General features: G+C 36.4%; 1 protein-coding gene and 1 pseudogene across 7 annotated transcripts in view; one reads left to right on the forward strand and one right to left on the reverse strand.

Annotated features, from left to right (window-relative positions):
* The window catches only part of PTPRK (protein tyrosine phosphatase receptor type K), a 555,246-nt gene that overhangs the window by 444,480 nt on the left and 84,603 nt on the right, over nt 1–26,163 (reverse strand). The window lies entirely within an intron of this gene.
* On the forward strand, nt 21,887–22,307 carry LOC111554938 (annotated as a pseudogene).

Below are 26,163 nucleotides of genomic sequence, written 5' to 3' on the forward strand. Positions count from 1 at the left end.
ATCTCAGCTACTCAGGAGGCTGAGGCAGGAGAATAGCTTGAACCCAGGAGGCGGAGGTTGCAGTGAGCCGAGATCATGCCATTGCACTCCAGCCTGGGTGACAGAGTGAGACTGTCTCAAAAAAAAAAACAAAAACAACAACAAAAAAAACACTACCCCTAATTAAGGTTCCAAAAAACTTAGGAAAAAAATCTCTCAACTTCACTATTCGAGTAAGGGCAAATTGCAATGAAAATGAAAAGTTTGTCCATATCATTTGCAAAAAAGCAAAGGATTGATAATATGTAGTATTGATCATAGAGGAGATAACAACAGAAGGACAACTGGTACTTTGTTTAAGGGCAACTTGGTTTCATTTAGCAAAGTTGTTAATATGCTTGCCCTACAATCCAGCACTTTCACTTCTACCCTACATAAATGTTGGCATATGTTTAGTCCTGAGTCCTACAGACACAAGCTAAGGCTACCAACACTGCGAGAAACAAAAGCAAAATGTCTATCGGTCTTTTTAATGAACCCAATGGCTAGAGGGAAAAATTGAAAGAACAGACTTGAAGGGCACTGAGAGCCAAATGGCTTGCAAATATACCCTCAAACTTTGGACTAATGAATAACAGTAAGATATCATAATAATTCATGTGGAGAATCTGAATATTCAACATTATCAATTGATTAAGACAAAGCATATTTTAAGAAATAACATAGGATCTAGCAATTATCTGGCCAAACTGCTGACAGAATAAAAAGATCCAAAGATGTTACAGAGGTAAAGAGACGTTGAATCTGTGATGAAAAAAGAAAGAAGAAAGTGCCATGGGAGATCTGTGACATAAAAGTATCCCTTCCTAGCCATGAACTGTTTCAGCTAGCAATTTAGTGGATTAAGAAAATAAACACAGGGAAACTACTTATGGGAAGTAACATTTTATGATAAGCTATCCAAGATAAGATTGATTACACCAGTAGCCTTTTAAGTCAGCCAACAATAAACTTATCTAAAAAATGGCTATAAGTATAACTTCCTAGTATTCTCCTGACATCTAATTACATAACTTAGCTCCTTTTCACTTATCATTTCAGTAACTGCAGGCCTTCTCTGAAGATAAAATCAGAATGCAAAATAGATTATGTGTAATCGAGGTAGACACATCATAAGTATGTCTGATGCTGCTTTATCTGGAAGGGATGGGTTTATAACTTTGCCAGAAGACGTAAATATATATTTTTTCATTAATGAAATGTTTCAACTATGACTATGACTACCTGGCTACTATTACTCATAACATTATTTAATTCAATATTTTTACTCATAGCCTGACATTAGTAAAATAAAATCTGTTCCTAGAAATAGCATTTTCAATTAGTGGCCTACAATACAATCAACTTGTAAAGTCACATGTTGATATGGTTTGGCTGTGTCCCCACCCAAATCTCATCTTGAATTCTCAGGTGTTGTGGGAGGGAGCCGATGGCAGGTAATTGAATCATGGGGGCAGGATTTTCCCATGCTGTTGTAGTGATAGTGAGTAAGTCTCATGAGATCTGGTCGTTATTAAAAGGGAGTGTTTTCCTGCATAAGTTCTTTTTGCCCGCTGCCATTCCACATAAGATGTGACTTGCTCCTCCTTGCCTTACGCCATGATCATGAGGCCTCGCCAGCCATGTGGAACCGTAAGTCCATTAAACATCTTTCTTTTGTAAATTGCCCAGTCTTGTGTATGTCTTTATCAGCAGCGTGAAAATGGACTAATACACATGTTAAATGTACTAAGAAAAATAAGAAAATACCATCCAGGGTCAAGTCCTTTCCTAACCCCTCCTTTTAGCCCTCACCATTATGATTAATTTTAGTCTACAATTTGGTTATTACCATAGTTTTTACTCAGATCGAGAAGGTACATGGAGGAAGTCACGCTGGAGGAAGTAAGACATGAAAATCATGTATAGAGCAAGCAATTAGCTGATATTCCAAGTAATTGTATTTGTCTAAGATTCTTTCATGAAATGCATTTGGGTTATTATTCAACAGCTTTTAACCTCCAACCAGTGAAAGACTGCTGTATCTAGAAGGAAATGTGTGCACCCTCTCCCTGCTGTGATCAGGTCAACAAGTAAATGTACCCCCAAAACGAGCATCTTCCATTTATAGGATTCTGCAGTTCACCCTCAGTTCCCTTTAGTAATCTATAAAAGGGATTGACTATGTTTCATATGAAGATTTGTTTTTCATATATTCTGAGCATATTGTAAAAGAAACAAAAACTACTTTTTGCTGGGAAGATATTGGCAATTACATAGCCGTGTTTTCAAGAAATATTATTTCTACCAAAACATTAAAAATCACTAAGAATGATTTGTCATGTGGCCTTGCATCGGGCTGTGGTAACCTCCACAACAGGCAGTCCTAAATTGGGGTATTTGTGAATTCTTTAAAGACCCTAACAGCTCAATGAGAGAAAGTCTACTGAATCTGACTCAATGGTATTAATTGCATCTCCAAGGGTGAAGTGAGAACTGTGTGAGTCAAAGAAAACTTTATAGTACTATAAAATACGGGTGTGGAAGTCACAGGGGAGGGGAACTGCAGGGTAAGTGAGGGTGAGAGCTGACTTCCTGCCCAGTCACTAACTTGGCTGAGGCTGGGCCTTCAGTGGCAAAACTTCCTTATCAGCCTTAAGTTTGCTTGTTTATTTTCTTTTTGAGACAAGGTCTTGCTCTGTAGCCCAGACTGAAGTGCAGTGACACGATCTTGGCTCACTGCAGCCTCAACCTCTGGAGCTCAAGTGATGCTCCTGCCTCAGACTCCTGAGTAGCTGGGACTATAGATGGATGCCACGACGCCTGGCTAATTTTTGTATTTTTTCTAGAGATAGGGTGCTGCCATGCTGCCCAGACTAGTCTCGAACTTCTGAGCTCATGTAATCCACCCACCTCAGCCTCTCAAAGTACTGGGATTACAGGCATGAACCACCATGCTCGGCCTACCAGCCTTAAGTTTATAATCATAATCACAACCACAGCAAATGAACAGACTCTTCTTCTTAAGCATTTCGGACACAAAGTTAAGCTCTCCAAAAACTCAGGGTGCCAGCCATATTGTAATTTTTCTAAATCTCATTGTTATCTGGAATAAGAGTTAGATGTAAACTAGTCAACATTACTATCTACATTAAATACAGAAAATATCAACACACACAGAAAATAGAAACATCTTTTCCCACAGAGAAAGTAGGTGGGGACTTAACATTTTTCACTCCTAAATTGAGAGCAGTTTTACTTCAGTCCTAAGATCAAATCTATTCTCTACATATCGACAGCTTCGAGCAGCTCTAAGTAGCAGCAAATTACAATACATGCCATTTGGAATGCAGTTTTACAATTATAATCTTTAGCTGCATTACAATTCACAAAACTCAGAAAGCTTTATGGATCTCAAAGGGGATTAATGAAAATATTTGGTCAGAACACAAATGAAGTGTAAAATCAATAGTTATTTTTAAAATACAAAAAGTATTTAACACAGTTCACAGCACATAGTAAGTACTAAGTAAACAATAGGGCTTTTTAAATTTATTTAAAAGATCACATATATTCCCAAAAACCAGAAGCAGTAAGTGCTAATATTTTGGTTTCTATTTATTTCTAGCCTTTCCCACATTATACTTTCTTATTGTTTATTGATGATATTTGGAAAAGTCACCTCTTTTTGAAAATCTGCAGTCTCTAATCATTTTGCTAATGATCTAAATCTAGTAATTTTACAATTGATGCTACTGGGCCTTCTAAGTATAAATTCATAATGTCTAAATAATACTGTTTGTTTTCCTCTGTATGTGTGTAAAATTACTTAAATCCATAAAAATTTCTAAAACAATATTAGTAATGGTGATATGGAGCAGATCTTAATTTATTAGTGCTCTTCCTATGAGATGGAGTGTTAATTTTTTGGTAAATTAATATCTCTTTCCAATCATCTTCAATGCTACTTCCAATACAGGATATTCAGTAGCCATTGATGGCAGAGTGGTGACATGCCAGGCAATGTTCTAAGCAATCCAAACAATTCATTTAATCCCCACACCTTAGTAGGGGGTACATTAATAAGAAACGATGTATTTAATCCCCACAACAACCTAAAAAATTGGGCATTATTATCATTCCCATTTTATTGATGAGAAAACTAAGGTAGGGAGAACTTGAGTAATTTGTTTAAGGTCTCATTGCTAGTAAGGCACCAAGCCATAGTTCAAACCCAAGCAAAGCTGGCATTTCCAAACTTCTTCTCAGATGCATGGAAATACGTACTGCGAGGGGAAGAGAAACATCAAACTTCAGGAGAAAGTCAACAAGCAGGCCAGGTATTACCAAGTCAAAAATGCAAACTAGAATGGAAGGCCAGCAGGCCCATATCATAAGTCAGAGAACACTGGCATTCCTGCAATACAGGAAAGATCTCTGGAGAAAGAAGATACATTTTTGTACAAACTATGGCCAATGATAAGAGTTCTCTAAGGAAAGGCAGATTTCATGCTTTAGACACTCCACATAATAGAGGAATGGCTTCCTGTTGGCCCAGGAATCTCATAGACTTCTCAACCCAGTGAATTTTAAGTAAGCTGTTGGCACTAATTCTCTTTCACTCCTTTCTCCCTATTTCTTCCCTTCACGAGCGGGAGGAACGCATGGTCTCATTTTAGCAGCTGTGACTCAGCTGTCTACTCTACATGCCCACACTAGGAATTTGGACAACCCTTTAGAGATGCCATTTACAAGTGAGAAACTGTTGGGAGAACAAAGATGCGTGCCTCTTTCAGTTAGCATCTCTTTTGTGTAATAAATATTTTTAACCTAGTTTATTTCAGCATCTACAACCCATATATTTCCTCAGGAAGGGCATTTAGTTTACTAGAACCAGCTATTTGAGAATGGTATCTGTATTTAAGCCCGCCTACATATCCCTAAAGCAGGACAAGGCAATGATTTTCTAAACTGTCTCCTGTAGAGTTCAAAGCAATCCCACAAAGGAAGACAAAGGAAATATCAAGGGTATTTGTCAAGTGTTTGTCTGCGTGGAGTACTGCACAGACCACTGCAGAAGAGAACATTCGCTGGTCCCCTTCTTTCATGAATTCCATCCTAGTTTTCAAGGAAAATGCAGAGTTCTACTTATTCTAAATGATCATTTATTTTAAATGAAAAAAAAAAAAAAAATGTGAGGAGTTGCGAAAGATTCCCAAGCCCACTTAGTACAATTCTCCACCCAGTATAGGAATGTCCTCTAGAGTCTCAAGACAGATGGCCTCTCTGCATCTGCCTGGATATTTTTCATACTCTTCATCTTAAGAAAGGGCAGGACTTCTCTGATATCAATGGTATTTCTCTGCGGTATCGTTGAAATCACTGGACTATTCAGATGGAATGGCACAGCACGTTTGAGAAGTTAGATCTTTCCAAAGGCTACACCCTATTGAATGTAACATAACCACTAGAAATCAGAATTGAAAATGACTTTAAGAATCATTTAAGCACAAGTCACCACAACCTAGGTCAGTTTAGTAAGAAGTCCACGGGTGTATATATGTGATGCTTACCTAGAATGACCATCTTATAAGGATTACCTTCCTATACTGATCCAACTTTTCAAAACATGGTTTTATTTGTTGCCTTTTTCTTACTCAAACCAATGTCTACTTCTAATCTTTTCTTTCTTTACTACTTAATTGACCTTAATAACCCTATTTAAAAAAAGACTAACAGTAGTTAATACATCACTAAAAGAAAAGAGAAACTATAGTACTGGAATTCTGATAGCTCGTGGGTCACAACTGGGAGAAAAATAAAAGTAGATTCTTAAGGACTGAATGGAGTAACAAATTCCATGTGATACTCCCCAAACTCTAAGGCAAGATCCCATTCATTCTAAATATACTTACAATAGTAAATAAATAGATACAGAAAAAGTCTGCATTTTCTCCAACTCCTAGTATTACAGTTTCAGAACCAGAAGGAATGTCAAGATTTTACCTGAATCAGCTCCCTATCTCCAGGTAGGAAAGGTATCACAGCCTCCTTTCACATCCCAGACTCTCTAAGGTGAACTGACTTTCTCAGACTCATAGTAAATGAGTGTCTCCATCGCGGGACCCCTTCTTCCTAGTGCAGCAGTTCTTTCCCTGTTGCACACCACACCACCCTGCAATGTTTAATTATTCAAGCTCCCTCTGTCAACCGATTTGATTTTTTAAACATTTTTTGCTAGTATGCACAAATGAAATAACCTCAGAGTGAAAAAAATTTAGAGCCGCTATTGTGTATCATTCACCTATTTTTTTTAAAAAATGAGTCAAATAGGTGAGAAGTTGGATTGCCTTGCCACTACTTATTTGTAAAACCTTATCTTCTGGAGACTTGTTCTTTTATTGTTCTGTCCAGTTGATCTAATGTAACAATGCCATTTCTAAGCTTTACTAAGTGTGATACACAGAATATGTGAAACCAAACGCTTGTTTCATAAAGTAACTTAAACAGTTTTATTAAGTCACATACTATGTGTTCAGACTGTAGGTAGTACCTTCACTTAATATTTACAAATGTTTCATTTAAGTTATATATTATTTAATATTTGTGAATATTAATTTCCATTTTTTCACTTGATATAAAACATTAACATTTTATTTAATATAAACATTCAATTTCATTTAATATTTACAAACAAGGTCTATGAAAAAGTTCTCATTTTACACCTCAGAAAACTGCTTTAAACAGTTCAGTGATTTGGCCAAGGTCAGATAGCTATTAATTGGTGAACTGAAACGTGTTATCTGATTCCAAAACTTGTATACTTTTCAAACAAAAGTAACAGGGGTCTTGATGACATCGTGGAATGAAGAAATGGCAGGGACTCTTCAGAAGCATAAGTCTAGATTAGGGAAGTATTACAAAATCAGGTAATCTTGTTTTTTTTTTTTTTGATAAAATTTCTTTAATTTGCACTCACTTGCTTATATGATTCAAGGTTTGGCACAATCTGGCAGAAAACACAGTCAAGAGCTATTGCCTATAGATCACTGTACAAAGCTCCTCCCAACGATCTCAGAATTCTCCAATGGCAAGGTTTCTTGTGAAAATTGAAAGAAAAAAAGGTTTTTCTCTAGGAATCTTAGTTTTTAATCTTGAGAAAAATCTGGATGAGGAAGCATATAAAAATATAACTTGTTCTTAACGTCCAAGGCCACAAAACCATTGCCACAATTAAGAATGCTTTTTCTTTTAATGAATAAGTTAGCTATTATTTTTAAAAAACACAAAAGAACCATCTTCCTATTTTCAGTGGTGAAAAACATGCCATTTGAGATATGCAGTGAGAAAACACACACACACACACACACACACATTATTCTCACAAATCACTTCCACCAAGCCCTCTGGCAGAGATGACTCTTGAGCATAATGTCCATTTGTTAAGTTCTCCTCTCTTCAGAGAGAACAGGCTGGAGCCACTGAGCAGCACCTGAACCTAAGAGGCAGCAGATGAGACTTGTTGAAGATAATAGCATGATAAACAAACCCTAATCCAACCAGAGTTATGATTACAATAATATTAAATCCCTCTATAAAAGATTCTTGATGTTTATTCACTCAATCACAGTAATCTGTTTGAAACCAGCAGGGTCCATGACACATAGGAAGGCTTAAATAAATTACTATTCAAAATAACTGAAAATAAAAAAAAAAAAATCCATTCCTATATATATGATAAAAATGGTGGTTATGCAAAATTTTTGATGGTTGAGATTAAATGTTTGCAGCTGATAATATATTTGTAGGTGACATCAGAGCTCACTAAATCTAGTTAAGGGAAATAATTTAATTCAATAAACATTTAGCGAAGTATCAGTACTACACTCAATTTGGGGAACACAGAGATGAAAAGTGGCTGTCCTAAACAGGACTACAGAAATAGAAGTAAATAATTACAGTATGAGAAATATATGCCATGTGTACAGGCAGCAATAGGATACATGGTTAATAAGCACTTACACTTGGGTGGATGGTCAACAAAGACTTCACAGAAGATCTGACATATTAACTAATTTTTGCAAGAAGAATGGCGACCACCACACACACACACACACACACACACACACACACAAGTACAAAAGCAGCATGATTAACGATTAATGCAGCATTAACTTTGTTGATGAGCAGGATCAAGTTGAAGAGTGGAATACTAAGGTAAGAGCTGGAGAGGTAAACAACACTCAAAAACAACTGGCTTTTATACCATGCTGAGTATCCTGGATTGCCTTGTAGTGAGGTACATCAGTGAGATTCTTGTTTTAACACATTAAAAATAGTATACAGGATAGATTGTAGAAGGCCATCCACAGGGACAAAGACAAAATTTAAAGATGTGATAGCAACAGTCTGGGTAAGAGTTGTTAAAGAGCTAAACTAACTCAGGTTTAAAACCAGATCTACTGTTGGTGTTGTGCTACACATATAAAAGATATAATAATTATATATAATAAAATTATGTAGATATAATAATTATATAATTATATAGGTAATATCGCTATATTATTATAATTACCTCAGATAATTATCTATATAATTTTATGTGTATATATATATATACTGTAAAGTAGGACATTTTATCTAAAATCTATATTTTCCCCTTTTTTTGTATACTACTCTTACATGCCATGGAAACTAATTCCTTTTTTTTTCTTGGGCTAACATTTACATTTTCAAAACAATCTCATTAGTTTTAACAAGTAGTTAAGTATTAAAGAAGCATGGTATGTGTGAGGAATAAGAGAGCCAAGAAGTTAAAAGACCAGGACAAGATAAGCCACTATGAAAGTCATGCCTAAGAAGATATTAGAGCACTAACTGCAATTTCAGAATTGCCCTATGGATCATAATATTCTCACTGCAACCTTTCCCAAGAATAGACTATTAAATATCAGAACCTCCAAAGAGAAGTTTATACACTATTTGTACCTAAAAAATACAATGGTTAATAATGCAAATTCAAAAGCAATCATGTTAGAATGGAAAGCACGGGAGTCATTTAATAATGTCAACAGGTACAGATCACTTTAATACAAGAAAACTAATGTGTTAGCATGTCATTAAAGGTTCTTTCTGGGTCTATCACTATTATAAATCATTCTGACTTCACTAACATGTAATAATTAGGCAATAAAGCTGGGCCTTCCATTTCGATTTGCTTAATAACAAGAAAATGTCTTTGATCATCATGGTATTTTTGTCACTCAGTACCTCTTCCTTAATTTTCTCATTGCTAATAATACTGCCAGGAACTCAGAGTTTGCTTTTCCTCCCTGAGAAACAAGCAGAATTCCACAGGGAATCTTACTTACATGGTATGAGAAGAAAAAGGAACGTGGTCCTATTCATGTCTAATTCCCAGATACATTCTCGGCAACCACTTTGTGTGTGTTCCTCTCACACTCTTGACATTCTAGGCAATGTATCACATTACTTCCCATCCATATACAGAGAGATGAAAGAGGTAAAAATGCCTAGATGCAAGTGAATTTATTTGTTTTTAAATTATTTTTAAATGCAAAGATAGATGCTAACATTCTATTAGACGCCGTATCTCATCAAAAAGTTGATATGTATTTTTACCAATGCTAGGCTTTATGAATTCCATTTATCATAAAGGTCTAACCATCTAAAATCCATTAGGTTTAATTTGTAACATAATCACAGTTCCTTCGAACCACCCCACCCCCCGCACTCCTCGCCTCAAAATTCCAAATACTCCAAATAAAATGTTACCTTTAGGAAAAATGTGGTTTGAACTAGAGGTCCCAGTCCTCATTACAAACTTGTTCTGTATGTCCTAAAGCAGAGGTCCCCACTCCCCAGGTCACAGAGCAGTACAGGTCTGTGGTCTGTTAGGAACCGGGCTGCACAGCAAGAAGTGAGCACTGGCCAAATGAACATTACTGCCTGGACTCCGCCTCGTGTGTCAGATCAGCTGAGGCATTAGATTCTGAGAAAAGTGTGAAGCCTATTACGAAGTGCACATGTGACGGATCTAGGTTGCGAGCTCCTTATGAGAATCTAACTAATGCCTGATGACCTGAGGTAGAACGGTGTCCTCCCCAAACCAGCCCCCCAACCCCTCACCCTCTTCCGGGGAAAAACGATCTTCCATGAAGCCAGTTCCTGGCTCCAGAAAGGTTGCGGACCACTATCCTAAAGCATCTACCATAGCATATGTCCACTGTATCCAGATCCTGAGCCTCCTCCTCAGCACCAGAACACTAATAAAAGCAGCAAGGGGGAAACTGAGGAACAAATCACACCTCCACCAAATTTTAAATGTTGCTTAGGTGTCTCCGAACTTATCTCAACCACCTTCTTGTCTACATCATTCTTTTTTTCCATCCCTATTTTTGATGCCTATCCCTGCTCAGAAATACTTCACTGTAATGATCCCCTCTAGCTCTGTAAAGCATTGAAAATGTATAAGATCTACTATGTTGTGAGTTTAGACTACTACCTTTCCAAACTTTTTTCGAGTGTATTCAGCCTACCTTGCACTTTGTTTAAAATGTATTACCTGTTCTCCCCCAAAAAGGAATGGGAACATTGTCTTTGGCTATAAAGTGTGTCGAGAAAAACAGTCATCCCAAATAACTGAATCAAATTGAAAGAAAAAATATAAATTGTCTCAATGAGGTTAAAATTCTTGGAATGATCCTTTTCTCTACGCATAGGGAAATTAATCAATAAAATAAACCCAAAGCTCTAAACTGAATTATTTGCACAATTTTGCCTGAAATTCTTGCAAGCAGAAAACTAAAATATCTATTTTTCCTTCTTTAATCTGTGACTCAACTGTTGGTTTTCAATCAATAAATGTTTAATTATTACCCACTAAATCCCAGACCTTACTTTAGGTATATAGAACATGCTTTGATGAATGAGACTTTACCATTGCCCTCAGAATGCTTAGAGCTCCCTGGAGAAGCCTGGGCATAGAAATAAATAATGACAACCCAAGCAACTCATGGTAATTATTAACACAACAGAAAGTACAAGCCAATTGATGCGAGCATTTAGAGAGCAGCAGGAATTTTACATTTGCCATTTACGGTCAGGAAGAACTTATGAAAATGACAGTACTAAGAATAAACATACAAGATTTTGTCAACTAAAGCTGAAGAGGGACATTCTAGTGGTAGGGACAGCATAGACAAAAAGACACACAGTGTATCTGGAGAACAGTGTAACATGAAGCTTAGATTTGAACCAAAAAACAGTGGCAGAAATAAAGATAGAAATTAAGCAGTTATTCTCAGTATAATCAATTTTAACTCTGGATAAAATGACGAAATTCAAGTTTGGTATTTGGAGGAGACCTTCTGTGCCCTGGTAAAATAGCCTACTTGATATTTATATGTTATGGTTTGCCAGCATGTCTTAAACATCAATATCATCTTTCGTACATTAGCTTCTAGTTGCTTATAAAAAACACAATCTTTCTTTTGCATATTGTTTAAAATCAACATTGATCAAATCTGACAGGTATATTTTTCCTAATGTCATTTATAAACAAGTAAAAATTCACTGTATTTTTAGTACATCAATTGGTAAAGAAATGCATTAGAATATTTTATCTTAAAATCATAAAGCAATAAAGTTTTGGGGGGGAAAATCTTACCACATGGAATAAAATTGGAAAATACAATTTGGGAGTTTATGAGTTTGGAAAGATGGGAGCAAAAGGGGATATGAAAATAAAATAGGGCTGGTTGCCAAAAGCAGTCCCATAAATATTTTTAAGAACATTGGTATTTGTGGCAGAAGATATTAGTCAGTCTCTTTTCCTAAAAGTGAGAATAAGAGAATAGGGAGATTTTTTAAGTGTTTATTATTTGTTTATTTTCCTTTTTTTCAATCTAATGGTAATACTCCTCTGACAAAGATTCAAAACTCATTGAATATAAGAACAAGATTTTTCACAAATCATTCAAGATGACTCTTCATGAGTATCCACTTTTCCAGAATCAGAATTCATTTCAGGAAGGAAGGACTCAGTAACTCCGCAAGAGAGCACCTCTCCACTTCCCACCTTACACAATATACCCAAAATGTACTGCTCTTCTCTTTTACCCAGAATTACAAGGATCAGCATACAAATGGCAGAGAGGAGTTAATTATAAATGATAGAATTATCATGAAATAATATTTCTTCGAGTTCCGCAATCAATCTAAAAGAAGCTAAAATTGTGTTCTTAAAATCCTTCTGGTGTAAAAAGCATTTGAGTTTTGTTAATGTTTTGGTTCGGCTCATAAGAACACATTACTCTAATAAACTAAAAGTTCATGATTCATGAGGCTAGGTCCATTCAAGTAAGAAACACACATTGCTAAACAACATACAAAGGCTCATCCACCTAAGAGCCCTGGCCAGCAACCAGGAGCCAACAGAGCTGCTTTGTATTTCTTCAGGGAGATCCCTCTGCCTACAACTGTATTTTTGTGTTGTGTATTTTCAAACTGTGTTGTTGAAAGGTTATGTTTAATTTTTCATGATGCGTTATTTTTCCTCATGCACACATTTTTAGTATGTTATTTCAGGTATGAATTTAGTATTTTAGTTTCTGCATGTGTGCACATGCATGGGTATGTGCAAACTGATTTCGCTACCTTTAATCAGTAAAAACTCACTCTCGCCCACCTTCTCCCAACAAATATAACTCTACTGTGAAAAGCTGAATCACTAGGAAACTCAATGGTCATACCACCACATGGAGAAAAAGAAGAAAACAATTAAGCCAACACACAAAGAGAAATAGGGAAGTGAGATGAAGATATCATTGAGGTCTGTGTCCCATTTCTAGTTGTTCCAGAGGTCAGCCTGCATTCCTGAGCTCTCCATGGCTTCTTGTTTATTACTCACTTCATCTTTGGACTTCATTAGATTCCCAGGTACCTTTCCAATATACTCCTTTTTCCCTTCCAAATAGTCTGATCTGTTTATAATCAAAAGATTCACATTATTGGTACCATTTGTTACAGCACAGGAGAATGCTTTTTTCCCAAAGAACTCAAAATAATTTTCAACATTTCATGGATATATATAAAAAAATGAGCATTTCTGATGTTTAGAAATATTAAAAAAAGAAGAGGTTGAAATGTCTAATGTAATAACCTGTTACCGGTACTGAGCTAACACTAAAATTTTCAAAATGACTCTTCTTCGCTCCCTAATCTATGTGGTTCAAACTCAAAATGGGCATACAGTCATCTTAAAACAGGCTCAGCTATCTCTAGCAATTAGAAACTCTGTCCATGAATAAACTTTTTCTAAGCACCTAAAATCAAATGAATGTATCTGCCTGACAAAAATTTGGGAAGTCCAGCATCTCTGATTTAAAAAACAAGAAACTATTTGTAATTTTAGTCTCTCGTTCTTAGTGCAGGATCTGACCACTGGTTAGTAATGCAACAACTGTGATTAACAATGAAGAAAAACTATTTTCAGAGTTTTCTCATGACCTAGCCACATTAATAATCTAAAAATAAAAAAGGAAAAGTTTCTAAAAGCTTGACCTTCTATGAAGTTACTAAACTTCATCAAGCCATCACAAGCAGATTTCTAGGACTTTTTTTGAGAAGAAGAAAATCGGATCATTAGTTTAATGACAGTAACATTTGTGCAGGTATACAATATATATGTCAGAACAATTTAAGAATTCTATACTGAATATGTTTTATGGTTTTTTATAGTATTTTGTTGAATCTACATTTGTTTTGGGGAGTTTTGTTTTAGGTTTTATGTGTGTGTATGAGCATGTGTGTTCTCGATTTTAAAACTATTTCTTGAGTTCTTTAGACCATAAGAACATAATGTATAATAGTAAACACATATTTCAATTTATCTGAATCTTTTTTAAGAAGTAACATAGATTGGCCAGGTGCAGTGGCTCACGCCTGTAGTCCCAGCACTTTGGGAGGCAGAGGCAGACAGATCATGAGGTCAGGAGCTCGAGACCAACCTGACCAAGACAGTGAAACCCCATCTCTACTAAAAATACAATACTTAGCCAGGAGTGGTGGCACCTGCCTGTAATCCCAGCTACTTGTGAGACTGAGGCAGGAGAATCACTTGAACCCGGGAGGTGGAGGCAGCAGTGAGCCAAGATCATGCCACTGCACTCTAGCCTGGGTGATAGAGCGAAAGTCTGTTTCGAAAAAGAAATAAATAAAATAAATAAAAAATTAAAAAATAACATAGATTAATTGACTCTTAAGAGAACTATAGCAAATAATGTGTGGTGCAAAAAAAAAAAAAGGTTTATTATGGCTGAGTGTGGTGGCTTACACCTATAAACCCAGCACTTTGGGAGACCAAGGCAGGAGGATTGCTTGAGGCCAGGAGTTCAAGACCAGTCTGGTCAACACAGAGAGACACCTAGTCCCTACATAAAGTAAAAAAAGAAAAAAAAAAAAAAAAAGGCAGGCATGCTGGCAGGTGCCTGCAGTCCCAGCTACTTGGGAGGCTGAGGTGGGAGGATCACATGAGCCCTGGAGTTCAAGGCTGCAGTGAGCTATGATCACAACACTACACTCTAGTGTAGTGTCTCTTAAACATTAATAAATACATAAAAATTTTAAAGGTTAATTTTTACAGCTACAGACAAAGATAGACAAAGATATAGTGCAGAGAAAGAATATTGGTTGTGGAAAAGTCATTTTGAGACAGGAAGTTCAGGCTTGCTTATCTGGTCAAGTTAGTATCTGGAAGATGAAGGCTGAAGCCCACATCTCTCAAGAAAGCAGCATTTTGCTTAAAATTACACTATTCACAGCTGTATAAAATCAGGCTAGTAAGAAAATAAGTGAGATGTGGAAGTTCAGAAAGATTCCTTCTCTTTTACTGACAGGTCAAAAAGCCTATGAAGAACAGCAAAAGTCATGAGGGAATTCTGGTTCTGATGTTCATTCACCCTTTTTCTCTCATCCAAATCAGCATCTCATTTGCCCCAAAGGCTGGAGGATACTCTTGTGGTGTCACTTCTCTTCCAGAAAAGAGAACAACTGTTAGAAACTGCTAAGCCCCAAGTCACTCTCAGACTATTGTATTGCTTTACCTCAAAAACATCCTTAACAACAGTATTTCAGTAAATCTGACTTTATGCGCCATTAAGAATGAAGGACGCTGACAATTAAACAGTGACTAATGCTAAGAAACTTCTTGATTTTAGATATGTTAAAGTGTGAAAAAAATGCATTTAAGAATCTAAAAACCATGTATCAGTCACATACAACTAACATCAAAGAACTGCCAGTTATCCTCCTTTCCTTTTTTTTTTTTTTCTTTTTTCTTTCTTTTTATTTCCATAGGTTTTTGGGGAACAGGTGGTGTTTGGTTACATGAATAAATTCTTTAGTGGTGATTTCTGAGATTTTGATGCAGCCATCACCTAAGCAGTGTACCCCATACCCAATGTGTAGTCTTTTTAAAAAATTTATTTATTTATTTATTTATTTATTTATTTGAGACAGAATCTTGCTCTGTCACTGGGCTGGAGTGCAGTGGCACGATCTCGGCTCACTGCAACCTCCACGTCTCGGGTTCAAGCGATTCTCCTGTCTCAAGTCCCGAGTAGCTGGGACTACAGGCATGCATCACCACACCCAGCTAATTTTTTGTATTTTTAGCAGAGACGTGGTTTCACCATGTTAGCCAGGATGGTCTCGATCTCCTGACCTGGTGATCGTCTGCCTCAGCCTCCCAAAGTGCTGGGATTACAGGCGTGAACCACAGTGCCTGGCCCCAATGTATAGTCTTTTATCCCTCGCAACCCCTTACCCTTTCCCCCGAGTCCCCAAAGGCTAATGTATCATTCTTATGCCTTTGCATCCTCATAGCTTAGCTCCCACATAAGAATGAGAACATATGATGTTTGGTTTTCCATTCCTGAGTTACTTCACTTAGAACAATAGTCTCCAATTCCATCTACTCCTTTCCTTTCATAACTTTCTTTCTACTACTACCACAACTATCCCACGTTAGACCAACATTACCTCAAGCCTAGTCTACTAAAAAAGACTTATGATTGGATGCATCCCTACAAATCTCCTCCAAGTCTCTGATCCATCCCATCTCACACACAGTCTCCAGATTAACCCTCCTTTAAAAGCACACCAGATCATGGTTCATCCACATATCTGGGAAGCTTTCATGAGAAAGTTTCCATAGATCCACCCACTGACTCTTCACTCTGATGTTCAGGCACTCTACCACCTTGACTCCATCTACCTTTACAGGCTAACATTTCGCAATAAGCATCGGCAATAAATTGTTTCATAGCATTTTTATGTATTTTGCTTAAAAAGAGGGTTTCATAATTAAATAAACTAGCATAAATAACATTAAATATATTTTCTTACTAGAAGACTGTTCAGAATCTTTAATCTGTAATGTTTGAAAACTTTCCAGGAGGCAGATATAGTACCCAATGTTTCCAAAACTAATATCACCATAGAAACCTCTGTGTGCATGTTATCTCTTGGGACTAGTATTCTTGGTGAAATAAACTATGACTTTCTGCTTCCCACAATTATTCTTCTGATTTCTTCCCATAATTACTCCTCTGATTTCTAGTCCTTGCACATTCAAGTCACTTGTTGAAGATGCCTTTCCCTCATGTGCCTTCAATTCATATCAGTATTTATCAACTTCACTTTTTTTCTAGGCCTAGTTCAAATATCATTTTAAAAGCTCCCCTTGAGGTCTGTCGCTGGAAGTAACATCTCCCAGAGAACACTGATTCTATTTTTCTTTCATTATCCAACACTTTCTACTGTTCTATTAAAGCTATTTTTACAGTATTTTATTCAATCCCATAATCCCTTTGAAAGCATCATCTGGACCTTATCATTTTATTCTTCTCAGCACCCAACAGAAAAATTCAAATATAGCTTAATCCGTATAACTTCTTCTAACTCTCTTAGGACCCCTTCACAGACAAAGCTTCTTCAAATGCTCTTTGCTTTGAAAACAATGAATGACATCTTCAAAAACTTTAAAATCATACAGGAACAAGATGTAACATTTTCAATGAAAAACATTGTATTTCTAACATTTTACTGAACATCTTGCCACTCATCTTGTCATTTGTAATTAAAATGGCTTTTCTCTAACCCATGTTTTGGTGGGAAAAGTGAAACAAAAACATTCGTTTCTGCATAAGGTCGACTTATAAAGTTTTTTTTCTTGATTTGCCTGAAATTAAATATATAATGTCCCTACTCAAGTAAAAACTATCAAGGAACACTTTTTTAAAAAACTGTTAAGACTTAAGATTTCAGGGCCTTGACTTTTCCTGGTACTCTTCAATTTCCGTCTTTCGATAATGGAATCTTCCACACAGCCAGCACTGCAACTGGTGAGGCATAAGTTCTCTTTTCAAAACATAACACACGAATAAGTTGAAAGATTATGATATTCCTTTAATGTAGTTCCCCATCATGTGTTCTAATGTGCATTAGTACTGAATAGGCACATGTTAAAGGTGTAGAGCTAGCATTGATTTATTAATAATAACAGTAATAGCTAACACTCAGTGCCACTCTATGCGCCAGAGAGTGCTTATGTGCTTTGTGTGCATTATCTCTTTTAACCCTCACAACAACTCTTTAAAGAAAGCACCATAATTACCTCCACAAATAAGAATACTTTAAGAGGTGTTAGGTAATTTAGCCAAATTCACACAGCCAGTCATGATAGTTCCAAGATTTTAACTGAGGCAGTCTGACTCCAGATTCCAAACTCTAAGCCACACCACTCCCTTGCCTGCCTTCTATTTAGGAACACAGGAAATACGGTGCAGTTACGTTCATGGCTGAAGAGCCATTCCTATCAACCCTATCAATAAGCACACTTCTTTGTGCCATTGCTGACAAACAGAAGATACGTCACAACATCAGAAAGCAATAATGTCTGTGCTCCTTCCCAGACAAATGAAGTATGTCCTCTTGGAGAAAGACAATGTAACATATGAACATTATTTTTTTATGATTTAATTAATCCATTCATTAAATACGTTTACATAAATACATAAATACATTTAATGAATGGATTAATTACTTCTGTATTCCTCAAAGTAAAGCTAGGTATCGTCTTCAATTCCTGGATGACTGCCACACCAGAAGTAGTCCCTTCTCTTAAGCTCTCCCTCCATGTAACCTCCACACAGCCACGACCAACCACAACCATCAGCAAGACAATATAAAACAAAACGTTTGGACCGGGCGCGGTGGCTCACGCCTGTAATCCCAGCACTATGGGAGGTTGAGACGGGCAGATCACGAGGTCAGGAGATCGAGACCATCCTGGCCAACATGGTGAAACCCCATCTCTACTAAAAAATACAAAAAATTAGCTTGGCGTGGTGGTGCACGCTTGGTAGTCCCAGCTACTCGGGAGGCTGAGGCAGGGGAATCACTTGAACTCGGGAGGCAGAGATTGCAGTGAGCCAAGATCATGCCACTTCACTCCAGCCTGGTGACAGAGAGAGACTCCGTCTCAAAAAAATAAAATAAAATAACACAAAAAAACAAACAAAAAAGCATGTGGCATCATCCTTTCCATGCACAGCGAAATAAGAAATAATATGAGAATCTGTGGACACTGTGAAATGACAAGTCTGCTTCCTAAGAATTCAGTGGAGTTACTCACTCAGGGATAAGACTGAGTCCATTCTTCAACTGAAGAATCAGCTGCTCAGAATTATAGCAGGATTCCATGGCTAAGCATTGTACCCCAGCTTAGGAGAAAGCAATTATAGCAACCTAAAGATGCACATCATTAGTAGACTAGTAAGGTTTAAAGCCTATCATTATCTATTCTTTCAACTTGTTCAATAAATATATAGTAAATGTAGACACTGTTCTAAGTATACTGAGTTCAGCAAAAACAGTGAAATGTTCATGGAGTCTACGTTCCACAAGCAATGGCAGTTAGATCTAGGAATGTCATACAGAGTGCTAGAGGGGAGGAGGAACTGGGATGACTGGAAGAAATATGTCAATGTGAAGATCTGTGGTAAACAGTCATTCCAGACAAACTAACAGCAAGTACAAGTTACACCAACAAGTTAACTAACCTACAAACAACTGAATACTCAGAATGAATTTCAATTATCTATCCTGACTAGAGTTCAGAGGGTCCCCAACCTGTGATGGGTTGACTTGCAATTTTTCTACTTAACAGTGGTGCAAAAGTGATATATATTCAGTATAAACTGTCCTTAGAGTACTCATACAGCCATCATACAGCCATCCTACTTTTCACTTTCAATACAGTATTCAATACATTGCATGAGATATTCAACACTTTATTATAAAATAGGCTTTGTGTCAGATGACTTTGCCCAACTGTAAGCTAATGTAAATGTTCTCAGCATATTTAAGGTGGACTAAGCTAGATCGTAATTTTCATTACGTTAGGTGTATTAAATGTATTTCAACTTACAATATTTTTCATTTATGATAGGTTTATCGAGATGTAATCCCTTCATAAATCAAGAAGGATCCGCACATTTGTTAAGAAAATTTAAGACCTTAAATCCAATCTATGCTATTAGTAAACTAGGGTAAGTCACTTAGCTTCTGTGCATGTCAATTTCATTATCCTTAAAAGGAGGGACAGGAACATATGACCCTAAGGTACCTTCCAACTGGAAATTCTTAGAATTCTATGGTCATGAAGTCTGAACTTCGAGTTGCTTTTCCAAAGTAGCTAATTAACATATACTTCCATCCTCATAGCCTTGCCCTACCTCCCTGGTGACAGAGCTGACAGGGGCTATGTCAAAGATGTGCTCAAGAAAGAATTCAAGCTATGGTCCACCAGGTGATAAGCCTATAATCTCCAGGTGACTAATACATTATTCCAAGCAACTGAGCTAATAGCCAATATAAAAATCTTCTTGGTTTTTTGATAAAAATAAAGATTCATACTTCCTGGTCTTGTCCTATTAATTAGACTACAATAAAACAAAGGTAATAGTCCCACTTCCAAAGTTATAGCAAAGTAAAATCTGACAACTAAAAACTTCACCATCATCTAATCCATAAAATATATATCTTTTTACAATGCATTCCATTGCATTCCAGTGGCAAGACATGGGAGCAGAGAAATGTTGTAAAGGGGTATTTATGTTTAAAAAAGAAAATTCTAGATGCTCTTCTAGAAGTTTGCCTTAGTGACTCAGAATGTAAACTTACTCTATTCAGTGAAGTGTGCATTATTAATAGATAATTTCTACCTTGAGAGACTTACAATAAAGATCAAATAGACTGAGAACATCAACCATAATGAGATATATTTGTATAATGATCAATGCAATATAAAGTTAATTTTAAACTATAGGCATTTTATCATTTTTGAATTCACTTATTCGGCATGAAATTTTATTTATAAAAGATCAGAATGAAAATTTCAGCAGTTTGTAAGAGATTTTAGGTGTTATTGTGATGATGAAATGGTTCCTTGTGGGAATAATAGAATCACCTTGATGGATGAATATTGAATGAGTATGCTTATATAATATGAGGAATTTAAGGGAAGAAACTTAGTTTTGAAAATTGTACACTCCACCAAGTCACTTACCAATGAGTTAAGAAAGAAATGACTCTAAAACCATAGAAATTCAAAATCTCAGGAAGCAGCTTAATACAGCTTTGACAGGAGACAGATGCGGAGAAAGCCTAATTCTATACTTTTTAGCTCCTTAGTTTCCTCGACTGTAAATAGAAATAGTGTCTCCTTTCTCCAAAGATTATTTAAAAGATTATATGGGCATTGAATTATAAAGTAACTAATTAAGATACTAACATATTTTATGAAGTCAATAGATGCTAGTTGTCCTCCCAAGTTATCTTTTGAAGTCTCTGACTTTACTTGATTGAACAAGCATTTATCAAGTGTTCATTCTATATCAGAGAATATATTAAGTACTAATGATACAATGAGACTAAAATATAATACCTACCTTTAATAACAGCAGAAAAGACAGAGAGGACACGATAACTAATGAAGCAGCTTATGCGCTGGCATGAGAGTGTATAAAACACACATACAGAAATTTAATTCTGCTTTAAAAATAAAATGAACAAGAAAAGTCACAAAAGGGTGACTTTAAGATTTGACATTGAAATATAAGCAGGAATTTGTCCTAGCAAAAAACAAGCAACGTAAGGAAAAATGAGACATTAATTCAGGAAAATGTGGATTAGGAAACCTACTGTGTGCTAGATTCTGAACTGGCACCACGCACCCTCAGGCAGAAACCTGGAGACGTGAACATACCTGGTGTCTTCCAAAAAGAAAAAGCACATCCCATACACAAACATTTAGAGAAATCTTCATTAGTCAACGTGTGATTTTTAAAATTTTCTTTCTTTTTTTTTTTTTTTTTTTTTTGAGATGGAGTCTTGCTGTGTCACCCAGGCTGGAGTGCAATGGTGTGATCTCGGCTCACTGCAACCTCTGCCTCTCAGGTTCAAGCAATTGTCCTGCCTCAGCCTACTGAGTACTGGGATTACGGGCACCCACCATCATGCATGGCTAATTTTTGTATTTTTTAGTAGAGACAGGGTTTCACCATGTTGGCCAATCTGGTCTCTAACTCCTGACCTCAAGTGATTCACTTGCCTCGGCCTCCTAAAGAGATGGAATTACAAGCATGAGCCACCGTGCTCGGCCAAATATTCTTAATTATTTGCAAATGTGTGGACTTTGTATTGTGCTGGGAATGTTTTCCAGGGTTCTTCATAAATTTTAAATAAATATGCAGCCTTAAAAATACCAGCATCCGAGCAGTTCAGAGTTCAACAACAAGCTTACAAGATGCCGCCCAAAGGAAAAAGTGGTTCTGGAAAAGCGGGGAAAGGGGGAGCAGCCTCTGGGAGTGACAGTGCTGACAAGAAGGCTCAAGGTCCCAAAGGTGGTGGCAATGCAGTAAAGGTCAGACACATTCTATGTGAAAAACATGGCAAAATCATGGAAGCCATGGAAAAGTTAAAGTCTGGGATGAGGTTCAATGAAGTGGCCTCACAGTATAGTGAAGATAAAGTCAAGCAAGGGGGTGAACTTGGGTTGGATGACCAGATGGTCCATGGTGGGACCATTTCAAAAAGCAGCATTTGCCTTGCCTGTAAGTGGGATGGATAAGCCTGTGTTTACAGACCCACCGGTTAAGACAAAATTTGGATATCATATTATTATGGTTGAAGGAAGAAAATAAAATCATATGAAAGATTGAAAAAAAATACAAGCATCCACGATAAATAAAATATATTTTGAAAAAGAATACAAAATATCTTTGTAAGCTAAGCAGTCTGAAAATGTCTTTTTTAATAAATAAAACACTAGATTCCAATCTCTCCAGCTCAACTGGTGGTCACAGCTGATGATGTAAGAATGAAATCAATTTAATATATACATATATATAAACTATATATGTATACATATATGTACATATATATGTAAACTATATATATATATATATATATATATAGTTTACAATTTAGCAGATGTCACCAATAATGTCAAGAGCATATCAACAGAAATGAAATGCCATTTTAGTTAGGGCAAGCCTCATTATGAACTGAAAATGCCCAATACATGGTCATGTTAAACTATCAAAAATCCTACCATTTGCTGCATCTAATTGTTTGTTTTTCTTTCTTCCGTTCTTAATGAAGCAATGGTCTTTTACAAAATCTCCTTTAAGTACATCCAACACAATAAAAGCTCAACATGAGATCTCCTTTTCAATCATAAGTACCTAACACTGTTTCCAAATGTAAAGCCAAGAGAGAATCCAAATGAATAACGGTTTGGCTACTAGGCAGAGCTATGTGGCAGGCTGACATTTTCATGGAAAATGTACTGTTCTCCACCTCCAACTCTTTTAGACATAGTGGAAAGATGTAATATTATTTAAGTTCTTATCTCAATGCAAAAAGGAAGGAAGGAAGGAAGGAAGGAAGGAAGGAAGGAAGGAAGGAAGGAAGGAAGGAAGGAAGGAAGGAAGAGGAGGAAAAAAAGGGAGGGAAGACAGGAGGAGAAAAAAGCGCGGTTGAAAACACAGCTTCTTAGAGTTTTCTAATACAATTTGTTAAAATTGTCATAAACCATTGCGATCACCAACTACTATTTTCAAAGGATTTTGTTTTAAATGCTCAAAACAGAAAATCAAAAACCCCAATGAAAAATAAACACTGCTCCTCATTTACAAAATAGGTAGACTGTGATAACTTCTTATTGTACGAATACTCGGATATATTTTGAATAGATTTCATTTTCAAGTTTAAAAACCTGATATAAATTAAATATTTTAGGAATTACTACTGCAATATATAAATCAAACTGCACCTTTGGTGTCTTTGCAAATGCAGTAATGTAATAATAGAGAGAAGTTCCTAGGAGACAATGGCTAAACAAATGTACATTTTTCTTATTATAAAACTCTGTCCATTTATAGTTACGTAGTAATGAGCCTTGACAATTTAACATGCTTTATATAAAACTGTAGAATCATTTAAGCCCATTACAAACCATTAAGATTATCAGCTCTGATGTGAATCATACAAAAATATGCCTATGTCCCTGTTTCAGTCCCAAGATAAAACTATTTTAAGTGAGTCATCAATTCCAGATTTTCAAAGTCAAAATATCCTCACAAAGGGCTCGGTTGAGTCTTTTGAACACAGGTATGAAGTACAAAATGAATCTAAACCAATGTTACCCCTACCATACAGGTATGTTGTGTTCACAAATACACACACGCACACACACACACACCCCTAACTCAATGTAGTTTATTCCATTTTATTTTTACATTTTTATTATTAATTTTTATTCAGTAGTTTTATTATATTAAATTTTATTTCCTTAATACAGGTATATTCATTTAATTGTTTTATGATTTTGCAGCTATAGTTTATTTTACCCTGATTTTAATATTATTTTAAATATTTTAACCTTTATTCTTTATTTTTCAATTTCCATCATATTTCCTTGAACTATTTGTATTAATACATAATGTTTGTACATATTTGTGGTACATGTGATATTTAGATACATGTATACAACATGTATTGATCAAATCAAAGTATTTAAGATATTTATCTACTCAAATATTTACCATTATTTGTACTAGGAACATTTCAAATCTTCTAGCTACTTTGAAATATACAATACATTGTTGTTAACTATAGTCACCCTGCTGTGCTATCAAACATGAGAACGTGTTCCTTCTATCTAACTGTATGTTTGTACTGATCAACCAACCTCTCTTCATCCCCTCTCCCCACCCCCCAACCCACACACACCTTTCCCAGCCTCCGGTAATTAACATTCTACTCTCTACTTCCATGAGATCAACTTTGGAAACTCCCACATGTGATATTGTTTTTCTGTGCCTGGCATATTTCACTTACCACAGTGAACTCCATGTCCATCCATTCTGTTGCAAATGACAGGATTTCATTCTTTTTATTCCAGGGCATTTCTAAGAGGTTTTTTTGTGTTTTGTTTGTTTGTTTGTTTCCGAGGCAGGGTTTTGCTCTGTCACCCAGGCTAGACTGCAGTGACTCAATCTCAGATTTCAGCACCTTGCAACCTCTGCCTCCCAGGCTCAAGTGATCCTCCCACCTCAGCCTCCCGAATAGCTGGGATCACAGGTGCACACCACCATACCCGGTTAATTTTTTTTTTGATAGAGACAGGGTTTCGTCATTTTGCCCAGGCTGGTCTCGAACCTGTGGGCTCAGACAATCCTCCTGCCTCAGCCTCCCAAAGTGCTGGGATTACAGGGGTGAGCTACCATGCCCAGCCTCTAAGAGTTTTTTTTAACAGACATTTATAAGTAACTTTTACTTATAGATACTAAGAAGCTACTTGAGCACAGGAGAGAAAGTCATAGGTATGCAGTCCAAAAGCCATAAAGAAAAGACGGAAAGAAATCTTTGAATGATTTTGTATTAAATCACCCCAAATCCCAAGTCAGAGATCTCTTAGGCTAATATGGGATAAGATACTTTATCCTAAAACCATCATTAGGCAACAGTGGCTGACAAACCCACCTTGTTTCCATTTAGACAACAGTCTAGGAACTACATGGATAAAATTACTCCTGCAGGAGAATAACAAACTAGCCTCCAAAATAGCCCAGGTGAATGGAAACAAAAAGATTATCTTGTGTCTGGGACAATTCACAACGTCTCTGATGAGGCAGAGATAAAAAAATAATATGATCTCTGAGTACAATTGTATAATTGTGGACTTTTCTCCTGAGCAAACCAGCCATAGACAGACAAGAAGGCATATGGGACTTTCCTAAATGATCTTTCTACTCCGTTTCAAAATGACTCATAATACAAATAACTGAATACTTCTAAACCTCCCTTTCAACGTTTTTGGAAAGATACACAACACCCAGGGCAACTGAATATAGCTGTGAATAATAGCAGAGCAGATCCCAACACTAAATAGCCATATGACTTGGAACAAACTGCTTACCCTTCTGAAATCTCAGTTTATTTACTCATTATACAACTCAACTCAGTCATAGAATTCACCTCATATATTATTGTTGAAGTATTAAATGAGATCACAAATGTGGAGTGTGTCTGGCACTCAAAGAACTCAATAAATATAATTAGTTTAAAAAAAAAAAACTAAGCATCAAAATTAAAGTACTGGAATCTTTTTTATGCTGGTCCATTCCAGAATAAACTTGAATAAATAGAATTATTTCACTTCAGGAAAGGAATTTAGCTGGGTATAGTGGCTCATGCCAGCACTTTGAAAGGCCAAGGTGGGAGGATCACTTGAGGCCAGGAGTTCAACACCAGCCTTGGCAAAATAGCAAGGCTATTTTGTCAGCCACTGTTCCCTGTCTCTACAAAAAATAAAAAAATAAAAAAATAGTTGAGCATGGTGGTACATTCCTGTAGTCCCCACTACTCAGGAGGCTGAGGTGGGAGGATCACTTGAACCTAGGAGGTCAAGGTTGCAGGCAGGCAAGCAGACAGAGGAAGGAAGGAAGGAAGGAAGGAAGGAAGGAAGGAAGGAAGGAAGGAAGGAAGGAAGGG

The sequence above is a fragment of the Piliocolobus tephrosceles genome, chromosome 5, assembly GCF_002776525.5.
Source record: "Piliocolobus tephrosceles isolate RC106 chromosome 5, ASM277652v3, whole genome shotgun sequence".
Classification (NCBI taxonomy): domain Eukaryota; kingdom Metazoa; phylum Chordata; class Mammalia; order Primates; family Cercopithecidae; genus Piliocolobus; species Piliocolobus tephrosceles.